Source organism: Choloepus didactylus, chromosome 1 (assembly GCF_015220235.1).
Source record: "Choloepus didactylus isolate mChoDid1 chromosome 1, mChoDid1.pri, whole genome shotgun sequence".
Lineage (NCBI taxonomy): Eukaryota > Metazoa > Chordata > Mammalia > Pilosa > Megalonychidae > Choloepus > Choloepus didactylus.
The window spans coordinates 169,358,390-169,377,529 of NC_051307.1; the positions used below are offsets into that span (position 1 = coordinate 169,358,390).

At 34.2% G+C, this 19,140-nt stretch overlaps 1 protein-coding gene across 4 annotated transcripts in view; it reads right to left on the reverse strand.

Moving 5' to 3' along the window:
• TBC1D5 (TBC1 domain family member 5) overlaps positions 1-19,140 on the reverse strand; it is a 739,731-nt gene that overhangs the window by 557,921 nt on the left and 162,670 nt on the right. The window lies entirely within an intron of this gene.

The following is a 19,140-nucleotide window of genomic DNA, read 5'->3' on the forward strand; positions in this document are numbered from 1 at the left end:
TTTACTTTCACATAACATATTTGACATATATATGTACATGTATTTCTACAAAAAATCTGCAAGAATAAAAATTGAACTTAAATTATGCTATACAATTTAGGTAAACAACCTCTTACTAAAAATACATTACTAAATATATTGTTATTCACTCTCCTCCAGTTTTCACTCTCTACTGGGTCTTAATGCCCAAACAACTTGTTGGCATTTATTGGTAGTTCAGAACATATACAAAAAGACAGCAGTGTAAGGTAACATAAGGCAAAACATATATCATGAACAGAGAGCTGAAAAACACATTATAACAGATCTAGCTGAGACACACTGAGATCCCACAGAAATTACTTCAAACACATTCTAGCATCACATGCTACTATAGCCAAATAATAAAAGTATAATTTCCAAAAACTGAAAACAAATCTGGCATTGATGGCTAGAAAAAAGGCCAGGAGCTAATGTTTCATGCCCTTTTATATATCCACTGGATTAAGTGCAATTCATGTTTTGTTTGTTTAAGAAAATGATGTATTAGATTCTGATACAGTGTTTCTTTATTTAAATTTCAATCTTATCCAAGTAGTTACAAATTATACTTTTCTATATTATACATATAGAAAATATCTACATATTGTCAGCATATTGGACAGCAATATGGTTTTCCATGTATGGTTGAAATGAAATTATTATCTCTCTGAAATATGCATGTCTGTTTCTCATCTTTCCCTTATAAAATCACAGAACATTTTTATTCTATGGCTGGGTCTTTACAGTGAAAGGTATTCAAATATCTTTCATATATCCCAACATATGCGTATTTGATGAATATGTGTTTGTGTAGCACTTAATATACACCGTCATACTACTATATCACTACTATTCAGAAAATGATGGCTAATTTCTTCAAAAAACGTGACAGTAGCCCCCCACCCATGCCCAAAAAAGTTAAGTGACATTACAGGCCCTGTCCTGAGTAGCTCTAATTTGTACTGCTTTTAAACAGACACTTTTACACCCAGGCCAATTTTACAATTTTTACACTGCAAAAATAGTAATTAAAACTGTTGGTATGACAAGATATATCCCATAAAAGATCCCACTGACACACCATTAGAGAAACCAAGAAGGGAGAAAAAAGAGAAGACTTATGGGCAGAATTAGTAAACACAGAAGACCATACCAACAAGAAGACTTTATGAAACCACTGGACTTCCTCAGCAATCCATATGAAGAAGGAAAGTTTACCACAATCTCATTGAAAAGATATACCAGTCATTTTTCTAGTTATTCTTAAATATTGAGAAATTTAGGAATAGATACATACAGACACATATAAAAATTATTGTCAGTGTATAACTTACTGCTGCCCTGGGACTGCAATAATTTATGTAACATCTGTTTTCATATTTTTTCTAATTTTTTTTCTAATTAACATGCATATTTAACACATAAGTGCTCAGACTATCACATTTTTCTGCTGTGTCTCCTTTTTTTGAAATTTCATACTCCTAGGGAGAATTCAGGATAGATGGAAACCAAAATCTTAACAAAAGCTCTAATTTTAAAATGCAAACAGTACTAAAACAATTTTCAAGAAAATACTAAAGTCTTAGGCATTTTGAAAAGAATATTTCAGTCTGTGAACAACAGCCATATTATATAAAAAGCCCAAATACCACAAAGCAAAATAAAAGCATAATCCTAATATTATTTTAACCTTCTTCAATTCTTTTTAACTTTTGTAAGAGCTGGAAAACTTATTGCAATCTATGATTTCTTTTCTTGGTAAGTTTTGGTAGAATTTTAAAATTTTTATATTTTAGACAACTAAAATAAATGAACACATGCCATAGAGTTAACATTAAAAAGTATAAGTATGAAACTAGCTTTATCTTTTGTGGATTGAAAACTTCAAATCCTCTGCAGATTAAGTAAAGGGGAAACTTTTACTCTAAAACCTATTAAAATACATTTATGTTCTGGGTAGCTCTTATCCTAATTCAAAAAACTATTTATTTTATGTTTAATAGAAAAAGTAACTTTAGAAGCAGATCAAACCAATGCTACAATAAATAAAGTATTCCCAAATAAAAAATGTGCAAAATGCCGTCACTGTAACCATGTCTATACTCACCTCACTTTAGAATTAATCATTTTGTGTTTTAACCGCCTAGTTACACACTTCAGTCAGCCATTTAATATCTGTCACTTATTGACAAGGTTATTCTAAGCTTTTGTAAACACTGAAATTGTTTCTGCCCCCAAGAAGGTTATATTCTACTTGAGCAAAACAAAATCAAATAACTATACAAATACATAATTGTAAAAATGAAAACCTCGAGGCTCACACTCCTTTATCTAGTGTATAGACAGATGAGCAGAAAAAGTGGGACAAAAATGTAAATGAATAATAGGAGGTGTGGGGGGGTATGGGATGTTTTAGGTGTTCTTTTTTACTTTTATTTTTATTCTTATTTTTTATTTATGTTTTTTTTTTTCTTTAAGTAATGAAAAGGTTCATAAAATGATTGTGGTTCAGCAGGTAAATTCACTGCCCTCCTCCCTATGTGGGACATGAATCCCAGGAGTGTAAATCTCCCTGGCATCACAGGACATGACTCCTGGGGATGAGCCTGGACCCAGTATTGTGGGATTGAGAAAGTCTTCTTGACCAAAAGAGGGAAGCAAAATGAAACAAAGTTTCAGTGGATGAGAGCTTTCAAATGTAGTCAATTCTTACAGGCTTATAGATACCCCTTTGTAGTTTTCAGTGTATTGGAATAGCTAGAAGGAAATACATGAAACAGTCAAACTGCATGCCAGTAGCATTGATTCTTGAAGACAACTGTTTAACTATGTAGCTTACACAGTGTGACTATGTGATTGTGAAAACCCTGTGGCTCACACTCCCTTTATCCAGTATATGGAAAGATGAGTAGAAAAATGGGGACAAAAATTAAATGAAAAATAGGGTGGGATGGAGGGAATGGGATGTTTCAGGTGTTCTTTTTTACTTTTATTATTAATTTTATTTATTTTTGGGGGGGTGATGAAAATGTTCAAAAGTTGATTGTAGTAATGAATACACAACTATATGATGGTACTGTGAACAACTGATTGTACACTGTGGATGACTGTATGGTATGTGACTATACCTCAATAAACCTGAATTTGAAAAAAAATTGTGGTGATGAATGCACAACTATATGATGATACTGTGGACAACTGTACATTTTGGATGACTGTATGTATGTGAATATATTTTAATAAAAAAAGAAAACAAAAGAGACATTAGATTTCATAAGCACTCTTGAAGAGTTGAGAGATCAGCAAAGGTCTAAGAAAGGCAATTTAGAAAGAGATCTGAAAGATATGGGCAGTGTTCCAGTCTGGGGACACAGCAAGTGCAAAGGTCTAAAAGCAGGTATGAGACCAGCAAATACAAAGACAAGAAAGAGGAACAGAGGGGTCAGTCAAACCTGGAGAGGAATGCATGCAAAACAAAATGGGGTAGAAAAGGGTAAAAAGGCAAAGTCACGGAAAAATTTTAAAAAGGGTATTGCAATTAACTCTGCTTTGAAAAAAATATCAAATTTGGCTGAATTATAGAGAGGGGCAAGAAAGGAAGCAGGGGAGGATTCAGGTGTAATATGACAAGAGCTTAGACTAGAGTAATGGGGGTGAATATGGAAAAGAGAAAGAAGATTTATGGGATAATAATCAGCAGAAATTGATGAAAGATTAGATTTTGTGGAGAAGGAAGATGGATGGCAGCTCCATTCACTGAGGTAGAAAACCATTTCAGTGAAACCATCTGGTGCTATACGAGAAAGTCCAGAGGCATACAAAGCAAAAAACGGGCAGAAAATGAAGGGAGGAATAAGCAATTCAATATCAAAAGCTGGAGATTTCAACAGACTATGTTCAATAATGGGCAAAACAACTAGAAAGTTCAACAACGAAACAGATGTCTTAACACTGTAAACCAACTAGACCTAACAGGCTTCTTTAGCATACTCCACTCAACAAGAACAGAATATACATTCTTCTCAAGTGCACATGGAACATTCTCTAGGATAGACCATACGTTAAACCATAAAACAAACCTCAATGAATTTATAGGACAAAAATAACACAAAGTATGCTCTCTGACTACACTGGAATGGAAATACAAAATTAATAACAGAAAATTTGGGGAAACTTACAAATATGAAGAAAGTATACAAAACACTCCTAAATACCCAATGGGTAAAAGAAGAAATCAATAAGAAAATCAGAAAATACTTTGAGTTGGAAGAAAATAAAGGCAAAAGACACCAAAACTTATGGGATACAGCTAAATAAGTGTTGAAAGGGAAATTTATAGGAGTAAATGCCTGCATTAAGAAAGAAGACCACAATTCTATAACCTAACCTTCCTCCTTAAGACACCGAAAAAAAGTAGAACAAACTAAATCTAAAGCAAGCAGAAAGAAGGAAATAAAGATTAGAGTAGAAATTAATGAAATAGGAAAACAGAAAAATAATAGAGAACAATTAATTAAACCAAGAGCTGGCACTTTTCAATAAAATTGACAAAAATTTTAGTTAATTTGAAAAAGAAAAAAATAAAGATTCAAATTACTGGAATCAGGAACGAAGGAGGGGACATTATTACTCAGGCCCAGATAGTTTCACCACTGAATTCTGTAAGACATTCAAAAAAACAATTAATACCAATTCTTCCCAAACTCTTTCAAAAAAGAAGAAAAACAAACACTTCATTTCCTAACTCATTCTATGAAGCAAGCGTTACCCTGACATAAAAAAACAAAGACAGCCCAAGAAAACTAGAGACCAATATTTCCTAAGAATATGGATGCAAAAATCCTCAACAAAATATTAGCAAACTGAACCCAGCAACATATAAGATGAATTATACACCTTGACCAAGTGAGATTCATCCCAGGGATACAAGGTTGGTTTCACACCAAAAACAAACAAACAAAACAAACAAACAACAACAAAAAAAATCAATTAATGTATCAATAGAATAAAAAAGAAAAATCACGTGATTATCCCAATAGTCAGAGAAAAACTATTTGACAAAAGCCAATACTGTTTCATGAGAAAAAAAAGTTAAAAAAAAAAAAAACCTAGGAAGAAAAGAGAACTTCCTCAACTTGATAAAGGGCATCTACAAAAAACCTACAGGTAACATCATAGTGGTGAAAGACTAAATGCTTTCCCTATAATTCAAAAACAAAACAAGAATTTCTGTTCTAACCACTTCTATGCAACACTGTAATATAGATTCTAGCACAGACAACTACACAAGAAAAAGAAATGAATGGCATGCAGATTGAAAGGAAGAAGTAACACTATGTCAATTGGCAGATAACATAACACACACATACACACACACACACACACAAATGTATTATAAAGAATTGGCTCTTGCAACTGTAGGGGATGGCAAGTCCAAACTCCGTAGAGCAGGCTATAACCTATAAGCCCAATAAAAGTGATGCTTATGTCCTTTGTCCAAATTTCCCAGGGGAAGCTGGCTGGCTGGAAATTCCAGCAAGAGCCAGTGCCAAAGTTGAAACAAAAATCCTTCTGGTGATCTCTGAAATCCTGAGTTCTGGCTTCTAAGACCTCTAACTAATTGGATGAGGAGAGTTCTCATATTGCTGAAGGCAATCTCCTTTCTTGATTGCATATACAATTAATTGATTGTAGGTATAAATTACAGATGCAAATCCTATCTTAAGAAATACCCACAGAGCAACAAGCAGGCCAGAGCTTGACCAAACAATTGGACACCATAACCTAGCCAAATTGACACATGAAATTAACTATCACACAATGGTTTCTTAGATGACATCAAAGACATGAACAACAAAAGAAAAAGCTAGATAAGTTGGACTTCGCCAAAATTAAACCTGTGTGCTTCAGAGGGCACACTAAAGAAAGTGAAAAGGCAACCTAAAAAAACAGGAGGAAATAGTGGTGCATTGTATCTCTGATAAGACTTGCATCTAAAATACATAAAGAACACTTACAATGCAATAATAAAAAGACAAATAACCCAATTAAAAATGGCAAAAGGATTTGAATGGTCATTTCTTGAAAGAATATATGCAAATAGTCAACAAGCACATGAAACAATGCTAGAAATCATTAGTTATCATAGAAATACAAATCAAAACCAAAATGAAATACCACTTTACACTTACCATCTAGAATCAAAAAGTCAGATAATAAGTGTTAGCAAGAATGTGGAGAAATCAGTATCCTCATACACTGATGGTGGGAATGTAAAATAGTCCAGTCGCTTCAGAAAACAGGCTAGCAGTTCCTCAAACAATCAAGCACAGAGATACCACATGACCCAGCAATTTATTCCTAGGTATATACACAAAAGAAATGAAAAAGTATGTCCACACAGAAAACTGAGCACCAATGTTTATAGCACCATTATTCATAATAGACAGATGGAAACAACTCCAATATCTATCAACAGGTAATTGGATAAACAAAATGTGGTATATCCATGCAATGGAATATTATTCAGCCTTAAAAATGAATGAAGTATTGATACATGCTACAACTGCACTGTAGAACCTTGAAAAAAGTTAAAGAAGCCAGTCACAAAAGACCACATACCATATGAGCCATTCACATGCATGTTCAGAATAGGGAAATCCATAGAGACAGAAAGTAGACTAGTGATTGTTCAGGGCTGGTGAAGTGAGGTGACGGCGAGTAGAGGGTTGATAGCTAAAGGATGGGGGTTTCTTCTTGAAGTGATGAAAATGTTTTAAAATTGACTATGATATTGATTGCACAGATCTATGAATATTAAAAAAAAACACTGACTTGTAACCTTTAGATGGGCAAATATATGGTACGTAAATCATATCTCAATAAAGATATTTTTTTAAAAAAGAAGAAATATCAACACAGAAACAACTAGAGAAGGCCATCAAAGTGTTTCCAAGCAAGATAGCAGCATCACCATGATTCTGACTTTTTTTTTTTTTTCCACTTTACAATTAGGGGCATGACATAAACCTTCTCTCTCATCAGGAATAACTGAAAGACCCAATGAAGTCAGCTCACTAATGCCCTTAAGGTGAACCAGGAAGGACTGCCTTTGACACAATGAATCAGGAGATTTTACTAAAGAATACTGTTGCAATTATTTCACATAAGTAAAACAAGATAAAGAGATCAAGCCATTAACATGTAGAACACTAATCCTTACGAGTCTTAAGAATAATCAGTCAATTAAGAAGAAGTTTTCAAACTTAGGAAAAACTGACGAAGTGTTCAGACTTCTAATAAAGATGCCACAAAGGTAAAAGGGACTAAATCATGGTCACAGGCAAATAATAAATTATGATTTTTTTCCATGAGGCAAGCACTAGGTCAAGGATTTAAAATGCCCCAAGGGAAGGAAGCTGTGGCTGCCATGTCTTACAAGTGATTGCAAAAGAAATCCATGCACTCTGGGGTGCAAGTATGTGATAGTTTTATGTGTCAACTAACTAGACTATAGCACTCAGGGAACTCCTCTCAGTGGACAAAATTGCAATCAGTGGACCTGGCTGTTCACTTAGATTAGAAGGAGAAATGGCCAGAAGTATGAGTGTACACTGGGCTGCCAATGATTTGGCACACAATTGGAAAATTGGTGACAAGGAGGCCTGAGACAGAAGTACGTTCGTAGACCTCACTGAATAGGCAAAAAAAGGTGAATATATTTTGTGTCTCATGTGAATGCTCACCAAAGGATGACCTCAGCAAAGGAGGATTTTAATAATCAAGTGGATAAGATGACTCATTCAGTTGATAAATGTTGGTCTCTTTCCCTGCCATTCAGCCATTGCCCAACAGCCTCATGAACAAAGTGGCAATGGTTGCAGGGATGGAGGTTATGCATGGGCTCAGCAACATGGACTTCCAGTCACCGAGGCCAACCTGACTACAGCCACTGCTGAGTGCCCAACCTGCCAGCATCAGAAACCAACACCAAGTCTCTGACATAGCATTATTTCCTAAGGCGATCAGACAGCTATCTGTGCCAGGTTGATTACAATGAACTACTCCCATCATGGAAAGAGCTGTGCACAGTTCTTACTGGAGTAGACACTCTGGATACAGATTTGTCTTCCCTGCAAGCAATGCTTCTGCCAAAACTATCATCTGCCTTATCTACTGTCATGGTATTTCACACAACATTGCTTCTGATCATGGAACTCACGTTACAGCAAGTGAAGTATAGCACTGGAATTCACTGGTCTTACTATGTTCCCCATCAACCTAAAGCAACTGTCTTGATAAAGTGGTGGAAGGGCCTTTTGAAGACTCCAAGACATTGTCATGTAGGTGTCAATACCTTGCAGGGCTGAGACAGTGTTCTCCAGAAGGATATATGTACCCTAAATTAGCATCCAATATATGGTGCTGTTTTTCCCAAAGCCAGGATTCATGGATACAGGAATCAAAGGGTAGAAAAGGGAGTGGCATCACTCACTATTACTCCTGGTGATTTGCTAGCAAAAGTTTTGCCTCCTTGCCCCTCAACCTTTTGCTCTAATTCTAGATGTCTTAGTTCTTAATGCTTCTACCAGGAGACACAAAAATGATAGCACTGAACCAGAAGTTAAAACCATCACCCAGCCACTTTGGGCTCCTCATGCCTCTAAATCAGCAAAGAAGGGAGTTACTATCTGGGCTAGACTGACTGATCCCTACTATCAAGGGGAAATAGGACTACTACATAATGGAAGTAAGGAACAGTATGGCTGAAATACAGGAGATCCCTTAGGGCAGTTAATGGAAAACTACAACAATCCAATTTAGGCAGGATTAATAATGGCCCAGACCTTTCAAGAAGGTTGGGTCACACCACCAGGCAAAGAACCATGACCAGCTAAGGCGCTTGCTGAGGTCAAATGGAATATGGAATAGGTAGGTAAAGAAGGTGTTCATAAATACGAGCTATGACCACGTGACCAGTTGCAGAAACAAGGACTGTAACTCTATGAGTACTTCTCCCTTTTTTGTTATGAATGCTTGTGTATGTATTATAGTGGGGTGCATGCAGGCATGTGTGTGTATCTTTGCTTTTTTCCCTCTCTTATCCCCTTATACAATGTATGATATATTAATAGCTGGCTTTACACCACAGTATTTAAGTTATAGAACATCAAGGAAGAGAATGACTATCACCCAAGCACTTGCCATCCTCTTCTGGGGAAAGGGTAGTGCATTTTCAATTGTACACAAGATAGCTGTATCACATTAGGTGGAAATATGTATTTGTTATTGTCTTTATTTGCAAATTAAGTATGGTTTAAGGAGTGTGTATGGGTACCAAATTGACAAGGGATGAACTGTAAATATTAGCTTTGTGTCAACTTGGCTAGGCTATAGTAGTTACTTAATTGAATACTAATCTAGGTGTTGCTGCAAAGGTACTTTGCAAATGTGGTTAACATCTACACATCAGCTGATTTTAAGTAAAAAAGATTACCTTTATAGATTAAAGATTACTCTTAAGATTACCCTTACTTATAATGTGGATGGGTCTTATCCTATCAGTTGAAGGCCTTAAGAACAAAAACTAGTTTCCTAGAGAAGAAAATTCTGCCTCAAGGATGCAGCATTAATTTTTACCTGTGGTTCCAGCCTGCCAGTATATCATACAGATTTTAGACTCAAAATGAATAAAGTCTTTTGTCTCTGACCCTGGAATTTCATGTCTTGTGGCAGCGTTTAAGAAACTGTAGCAGGCTAACTTTTTAGCTTTAAAGTAAAATAAAATCTCATGCTCTTCTTGAAACATTCACAAGGCAACTGATAACCATGACCCTAAATCTTATTTGAGTAAGTACATTTTAGAAAGTGAAAGAATAGATATGAGTTATAAGTCTCAAATCATGATAATTCTACTTAGTGCCAAATGGCACAAGAAATATCCTGTTCTAATTTATCACAAAACAAAACACTGGAATAGAAGACTGATTTTCAAGCTCTCTAAGAGTATGTCTACCAGCCGCAACCAGTCTCCATTCCTTAGGCACAGGCTTCTCAAATTATATTGAACATACATATTACTTCATTTTGTCCAATTAAATGTTACTCAACTCAATACAACAATGTTCCTTTTCAATAAAGGGATTAAATTAAGTAAAATTAATTAAATTAAATAAAAGCAGTTTAACTATATACAAAATGCTGCCAGCAAATGTGATTTTCCTTAATACAGAATTTAGAGTCATGATTAAAACTAAGTAATTTACTAATATACATGGCAAAAGACATAGGAATGTTTAAAGGAGATGAATGTTTTAAAAGGAAAATTTTTTTGCAAATGTTAACCTATTGGGTAAAGTAAGTTGTTGATGAATAAAGAGTCTTACAAATATGAAAGAGGGTCTAATACAGAAACAGAAAAAAAAAAAAAAAATAGAATAAGAACTTACACCTAACCATGCTGAGTGACACCAATGGATGCCAACATATACTAATTTCAGAGCAGTATTCAAGACAGAAATGTCTACCATATTTCCAGACAATTAAGATAACTTAAAAAAAAAAAAAAAAAAAAAAAAAAAGTGCATTCATCTTCCCTTCTGCATGAACCACAACTTTCACCAAGGGGGCATACATTCTAGTCATTAACCTATCTCCTGGCGCACTGGGTCAGGGCTGGCAATAACAAATCCAAAAACTCCAAACTTTCAGCCAAGGTTGACTGAACCTAATTTTTTAATTTTGAAATATCAAAATTCTATCTGTGAAGCTAAATGTGGGCAGCTACAACTTAAACATAGTATCTCCCTGTATCATCTGAATCAAGACACAATAACCATCAATTGTTTTAAGCCTTGACATACATCAGGACATGCAAGGGAATAGTAAGCCAAAGGTAAAAAAGGTTACTTGAAAATGAACTTTAGTAACAGTAACATCTATTGAGTACTTAAAATGTGTTAAGACATTTAATGCTGCCGTCCCTCCACACCGAAAAAACCAACAGATAAGAAAATTGGGACTAAAGGATACTAACTTCTACAAGATAACACAGCTAGCAAATGATAAAGCTGGAATTTGAAGCAAAGCAATCAGATCCCAGATTCCATTTGTTCTTAACCATTACAACATGTCACACATCAATTTAAAGGCAATTATAAATATAAAATTGGTAAGTTGGTTTATCTGACCACTCTGTCATGAATTTCCTTCACCTTTGTAACCCTCAGAGCTAAAGATCCTAGAAGTACTGATGCAATATAAATCTTTCCCTCTGGCTTTCATGTAGAATGAAACACTTCAGGTTATCCTAAAAATAAAACATATTTTTATTTCCAAGTGACTCTTCATCTCATATTATATAATTTTTCTCCTAAATAATCTTGCTTATATTTTACTAACCATAATTGCTACCATACACTATTATACACTACCATAAGCTCCAGGCAGAACAGAAACCGACACGTGTACAATTTGAGAAAAGAATTTTGACAGATTGGAAGACTGTATCCTACAAGATTTCATTTGACGGCCACAAGTTAACCTCTCTTCTCTATATCCTGGTTGTGTTTAGGATCAAACTCTCAAAACCAAATTCAAAATAATTTATGAACAAGAAATAGATTGGTTACAATCACTCTGTTTCAGTGGACCAAAAAAGCTCGGTCAATTCTAAGGGTTGCTTTGGGCAATTAAGATTCATTCCGATCTTTAAGACCAGACTAAATGCCCTCTGAGAAATTAGAAAAATTCCAGAAACTATGGTTTCACTAAGAAAGCTACAGATTCAACCTGACTCCAAGAGATGAAAAATTCCTTTAAGCTTGTGTTCAACTTTGTTCATTTCCTGTGGCAGGCATAAGGCATAAGATGTTTCAAAATAGGCATCTTTCACAGTATAAGAATACAAGCATATTTTTAATTAAAGGATTCCCTTCTTTTAAGTATGTCTTATAACTAAAATGAAAATAAGATTTTTAAAGAAGTTATTTTAGATTACAGGCTGATTCTTTAAGCACTGTCCATAATTCTATTTTATATTCTAAACTCTCAGTTCCAGATTTATTAAATTATTCTGTATCTCATTAACGTGCTTCTCCTTATGTTATTCCATTTGTTTCAGTTTTTTTTTTTTATTAATTACCTTCATGTAACATCACCTGCCTGTCACCTTTTTCCAATAAACACTCTAATTTACCCTACCTCAAACTGTGCAAAAACAAAAACTCAAACCATACTTGGTTACATAAAAGAAATTTTATGGAGGAAGGCTTATGAGAGGTAGTTGCCATCCCAAGTCATTCTGGAATTCTGAAGTTTTAGTTCTCAGAAAGCAGAGGTGGACAACACTAATTAAAATCATAGAGAATAAATAATAAGTTAGCTCTACAAATGACTCCATTGTTCAGATACATTTTTGTCTGTTTTGTGGCTCCTGACTTTCCAACACTTACTTTACGACCAAACTACTGTTCCTTTATTGATCTAATGGCCTATTAACTGCTTCTCACAAAGAAATAAAGGACACCTACACTGGATAATGTTGCTAATCATCAGCAATTAAAAAAAAAAAAAAAAAATGGCCTAACCAATTATCAATTACTCAATATTTTAAAAAGGTAACTCTAATGGTCGTGTAGAGCACTATAAATGAAATAGTAGTAGTAACTATAGGAATGGAGGATTGAAAGGTAAGAGAACATGGGAGAAATGGTGGTACCTAGACATAGGAATAGAATAAATTTAGTCAATCTCCAAGGTTTCTAACCTATGAGTTAGAAGTTAGGAGAAAAAGCAACATATGTAATCCCATTCCTACTCTCAGTATCTTGTACCCCTAAAAAACATATGCTGAATAGATGAAGGGATGAATGAATGACCTCAATTTTAATTTTGCTAACATTTATAATACTAAGTAATTTAAATTCACTGACTAAAATGAAGTTTAGAAAATTGATCTAGTATACTTACTTGCCACTAACACCACTAGTATTTGTGTTTTGATTTTATTTTAGAAAGACTCCTATTACAAGCCCAGAATTGTCTCCATTTGTGTACTGTTTTTAAAAAATTTCCAAGTTGTAGTCTCTATGATTCACATAATATCTCACTTTGAGCTACTTACAGGTATAAATAATCTGGCTAAATTTTAAGGTTGACATTCAAGTTACCCATAAGTATAAGTTTCAAACAAATACTCCAAGAAAATAGATACAGGAAGATCACAACACATTGTTGCTACTGTTTCAGTCTGTCTTCTAACTCAGTAAGTCATCAGTGAATTAATTTACATCACTAATATCATATTTTGGTCTTCAGAAAGAAAATTAATTTACTCTTCAAAACACTTCAAAAAATATTTAAAGATTCCAAGCAAAATTATTATTATGGTCTTATATTGCAATAAGTGTATAAAACTAGGAGTATTCAAAACCCCATAAGAAAAGTGTTCTATGAGGTTAAAATTGTATAAATTGATGAAATGAAAAGAGGGAAAAAACATAAAAATGAAATAAGATGTCAAGAATTTTAGGAATTAATGCTTAAATTGTACAGAGTTTCTATTTGGATTGACTGAAGTTTTGATAATAGGTAATTGTGATGGTAGCAGAACATTTTAATGTAATTAACAGCCCTGAATTATATATTTGAATGTGGTTAAAAGGGGAAATTTTAGGTTGTATATATTTGTTACTAGAATAAAAAAACCAAATGGAAGACTGTACAACAAACAGTGAACTCTATTATAAACAATGGACTATAGTTAATAGTACAATTACAAAAACGTTCTTTCAGGAATTGTAACAAATGTACCACACTAATGTAAGATATTAATAATAGAGAGGTATGGGAACCGTATTTTATGCAGGATTTTTCTATAAACCTACAACTTACCTAATAAAAAAAAAAAATCTGTAGCCTCAATAGGACTAAAATGTTCAATATGTGTATCCCCATTTTGCATTCTTTGATACAACTTTACCACAGAAAATAAAAATAAATTTCTTCCCTGTAAAAAACAAGGTTTTCTACTTTGAATACTGGAAATTTGGCAAAAATGCTAAGACAATTGGCTATCACTCTCCAAAGGCAAAAGGACCAAGCTCAAGCCCAAACAAGGCACGTAGTTCTTACAGACAGTAAAAGAAAATTCACCCAGTCTGTCTTGTAAGAAATGATCTCTGAAATTTTTGCGTTTGTCTTTACTGCTAATGCTCTTATCCAAGTTAACAGAAGGGGAAGGTGAAAAGTAAATGCATGGTTAACTACCCTGCTCCTACAAAGATGAATTTCAAAAAAGCTTGTTGAAGGATTCAAAAAGGCTGGAAACTACTGAGTAGGACATCCTTGCCTGCCCTTCCCACTGGACCACTCACTACCCTACCCTCCATCCGACCCCAAAAAGTCACTCATAAGCTCCAGAACAGGATCTAATTTTCCTTGAGTATTTTTACATTATTCTTTTACTCAAAGCTTTGGTTATCCATGATATGTGAACATGATAATATTATAATTGATTATAATGGTAAATAAAGAGGTGACATACTGTATTTTAATAAGGAAAATTATGATTTGTAATTAATTTATATGGAAAATATTACAATAATTTTTGGAATACACAAATGAAATAAAAGTATTTTTTTAATTCATTTAAAGTATAAGAAATGTCTAAATCAACATGATGAAATATGAGAGAACGTTCTTCAAGAAAGAAATAGTAAATTGCACTTTACAATAAATTTTTATAAGAGTTCAGTCCACATGTTTGTTTTTAATTTTCTGTTAAGATCAAAACGCTGTGGCCATGAGGTCGTTTCTATACTAAACAAAAACAACACAAAAAATAACCAAAATCTAGTCCCTAATCATGAGGCCCAAGGAGGATCTTGATGCACACTAGCAGCTTCAGATAAAATGGGAAATTCCTGCTCTGGCTATACAACATAATAAGAAAGAGGAAAGCAATGAGAAAAAACAGCTTAACCAAATTCCCCTTCAACAGTTAATGCAATTTCACTGAAAAGAATGTTTAACCATGCATAAATTGCCATAACTTTTGATAAAAATCAGATATTTTCCAGAATATCTCTTTGGAAAGTAATATACCAATATTATCTCATAGAAATGATCTAAAAAGTCAAATAACTATTTATAAAAAACTAATAAATTTTTCAAAACCATCATTGTTTGCAAGAAATTTAATACAATATAATTAGGATTGAGGTAATTACAACACATTAGTACAAACTGCAATTTAAAATATTTTCTCAATAATATCTTAAGTTTGCACCATAAAAAAACATAAAAATTTCCATATATGGTAGTGAATAAAAATGGAATACAAATGAAAACCCATTTTAAAGTTTCACAAAACGACTTGTGATGTCCTGTAGCCTTCCTCTAACAGGACCTATGCTTTTATTTGGAATATTACATAAAACTAAATCCAAATTAGTAATTATTTCTGTACCATGCTAATTAATAGTTCAATACATCTATATCTAACTAGAAATATGTTTTCCTTTGTATTTGAAACCTTCAGTTATCAGAGATTATAAAGGAAAAGAAACTGACGAGCTTAAAAGAAAAAGAAGGCTAGAGTGCATCTGCAAATTCATAGCCAACCGTCTTGGCCTCCTAGCCACTTTCACTTCTGCTGACCTGTGAAGAGCTGCAATCTGCCCTACAGTGTACAGAATACATAAAGGAGAAAATGACTGCCCACTTCATGGAGAAAGGATTATCCGTCTCTTATGTTTATGAAGTTTATTGTAGTTTTTCAGTTAGTAAAAGACTGCATATTACGTGATCCTTTAGGAGTAAAACTATAGCATCACCTCAGTAGATCGTGAAAAAGTATTTTGATAACACTAGGCAACATTCAGGATTTTAAAAGTTAAAAACAAAAAATGAATTTAACTAAAAATAGAAGAAAACTACCAAAAAGTAATGAAATGAATGAAATATATCTTTCCAAAAATCTGTAGGAAACATAATACTTACTGGTGAGTCTTTAGAAGCTTTCCCTTTAAAATCAAGAATAAGAAACAAATGTCCACTAATATCACTTTTACTCAAGACAGTACTAAAACATCAAGTCAGAACAGTAAAATGAGATAAAGAAATAAAACGCATAAAGAGTAAAAAGGGAAAGAACAGTCATCAATTTTTTTCAGATATGAAAGTCAATTTAGGACACCTGAGATAATCAAGACACTTCTTAGAATTAATCAGAAAATTCAGAAGGGTTACTAGACATACCCAAAATTCAGAATTCTGGTTTTGATTTAATGTCCACCTTCTCTCATCCATAATTATCTCTTTACTTCTTTTGTGTGTTCTCTAATCGGGTTAAATCTCCACTAAGAGTCATCAACCAGAACTATGTATTAACCTCTAAGGTTTGCTAAGAAAGGGATAATGCTGATCTCTTCCTTCTAAGAAGATCTGTTACACTTTCACTGCTTTCTAATCTTATACCCAAATTGCTTCTGTAACTGAAATATCCTTTTGTTGCCCTTTTCAGCCAAATCAAAATGGCCAAATACCTCTTGGCATACTCTACAATGTCTCCAATACATCCCATCTCTTTTCTATATCAAAATAAATCAGTTACAACTTGCTATTCTTAGTAAAACATAGCCCAGTTTACTTAAAAGTATCACTTTGCAGTTGCCAAAAATCAGAGCACTTTGCCAGCTCCTTGACTAGCTATGCAGCCTCCAGTGATTATTCCTGTACCATTTGCTTTACCATTTTGCTTCCTAGAACTCAGTATCTCTTAAAACCTGCAATGTTTTACTATGCGTTTCCAGAGGTTCCAAATGTTTAGCCATGCTACTTCATTCAAAAGGGCCTACTTACTACAATTTTTATTTCCTATCTCTAATTTAGTTTCCAATCCATGAAGGATTTCTGAAATTATCATTTATTTCACATTTTACAAACCTTTTCAAAGTCTTGTAAAATACTAGCATTACGTGCAAACTTAACTATTTAACATGTCAAAACTCTATTTTCCTGTATGGGACATTCTTCTTCAACATTATCTTTACAAAAGTAAAAACCCTTGGCTATATGACATCCCTCCTCTTTGATTTAGTAAAACTATTCTCTCAGTAATCCAAATGTAACCTCCATTCCCAATCTTTTATATTGCTTGATTTCTCTGTAGCCTTAATAACCAGGACTTATTTCCTAAAATTCTGTTCCCCTGATTTCCATAACTTTTGCCAATGATGGATCCCTCAGTTTCTGACTTTTGTCCTGCCACTGCCCCCTCATTAACATGAACAGTTCTTCAAGATCTATCTTCGGCTACTTCTTTTCTCAGCTTATCCTTATTTTGTTGCTTAGCAGTATCACTAAAATTTCACACCTTCAACTACCATCCTCTGTGAAAGTTTAAAAACTTATATCTCTAGCTTTGGCTTGGATTCCAAGTGCAAAATTATGGCTAGCAAGTACATAACTCTTAAGGTAGACCCTGCCAGTCACTTGGATGGTGCCTCAAAGGACTCTGCAATGCAGCTCTGAGCAGTCACTACACCATCAATTGGAGCTGGCTCTAGAGTTACATTTCCAATCATCACCAAACGCCTCCACCTGAGAGTCCATACCAATTCTGTATACTCAATATATCAATCAGCAAACTCATTATCTTCCCCCAAACTTTCTACTCCACTCATCACCATGTCATAAAATCATATTTTTTAATTATTTTTATTTTTAATTAGAAAAGTTGCAGGTTTACAGAAAACTCACGTAAAAACTACATTCCCACATACCCTCCGTAGTTAGTGTGGTACCTTTGTTAAAATTGATGAAAGCATATTAAAATATTAGTTAACTATAGTCTGTAGTATACATTAGATGCATTCTTCCCCATATACTACCCTATTAGTAACACCTTATAACAGTGTGTTGGTTGGAATGTATTATCCAGCCAAAAAAGTCATATTCTCTTAACCCAATTTTGTGGGGGCAGATTTATTGTGGGTGGTTATCTTTTGATTAGGTTGTTTCCATGGAGATGTGACCCCACCCATTTAAGATGGGTCTTTATTGTCTTTATTGGCATCTTCTGTTAGAGAATAAAAGGCAGAGACATTCTGAAAAAAGCCCAGAGACACTTAGAGAGAAAATGACCGGAGACATTTTGGGGACAGTCCTTGAAAGCAGAACCAGGAGAGAAGCTAGGCAATGAAATCCAGAGTTTGCCCTGGAGATGCTAAGAGAGGACCCTAAGACACATAAAGAGGGAAATGCCCTGGAAGAAACAAGCAAGGACATACAGGAGATGAGAGAGATAAGCTAAGACAGAAGCCCAGAGACATTTTGGAGAAAGCAACGGAAACCAGAAGCTAACCCCAGGAGAGGCCCAGCAGACTCTGGTCAGATGCCTTCGCATTTGACAGAGGACATCCAGATGCCATCGGCCTTTCTTCACTGAATGTATCCATTTGTTGATGCCTTAGTTTAAACACTTTCATGGCCTGAGAACTGTAAATTTGTCACCTAATAAATCCCCTCTGTAAAAGCCAATTCATTTCTGATATTTTGCATTTCAGCAGCTTTAGCAAACCAGAACAAATAGTGCAGTACATTTGTTATAATTCATGAAAGATCATTCTTATACTTGCACTATTAACCACACTCCATTATCCACAACAAGGTTCACTGTTATACATCCCATGTTTTAGCTTCTAACTTTCCTTCCAGTAACATACACCACCCAAAACTTTCCCTTTCAACCACATTCGCAAACGTAATTCAGCACTGTTAATTTCACTCCCAATAATGTGCTACCATAATGACTATCCATTTACAGATATTTAAAGTCAACTTAAAAGTTCTGCACAAATTAAGCATCAGCTCCCCATTCTCTACCCACATTCTAAGCCTCTGGTAACCTGTATCTAGATTCTAACTCTATGAGTTTGCTTCTTATACTTAGTTCATATCATTGAGATCATACATTATTTGTCCTTTTGTATCTGGCTTATTTAACTCAACATAATATCCTCAAGATTCATCCACATTGTCGCATGCATCAGGACTTCGTTCCTTCTTACCACTGAGTCATTATCCACATGTTTATACCATATTTTGTTTAGCCAT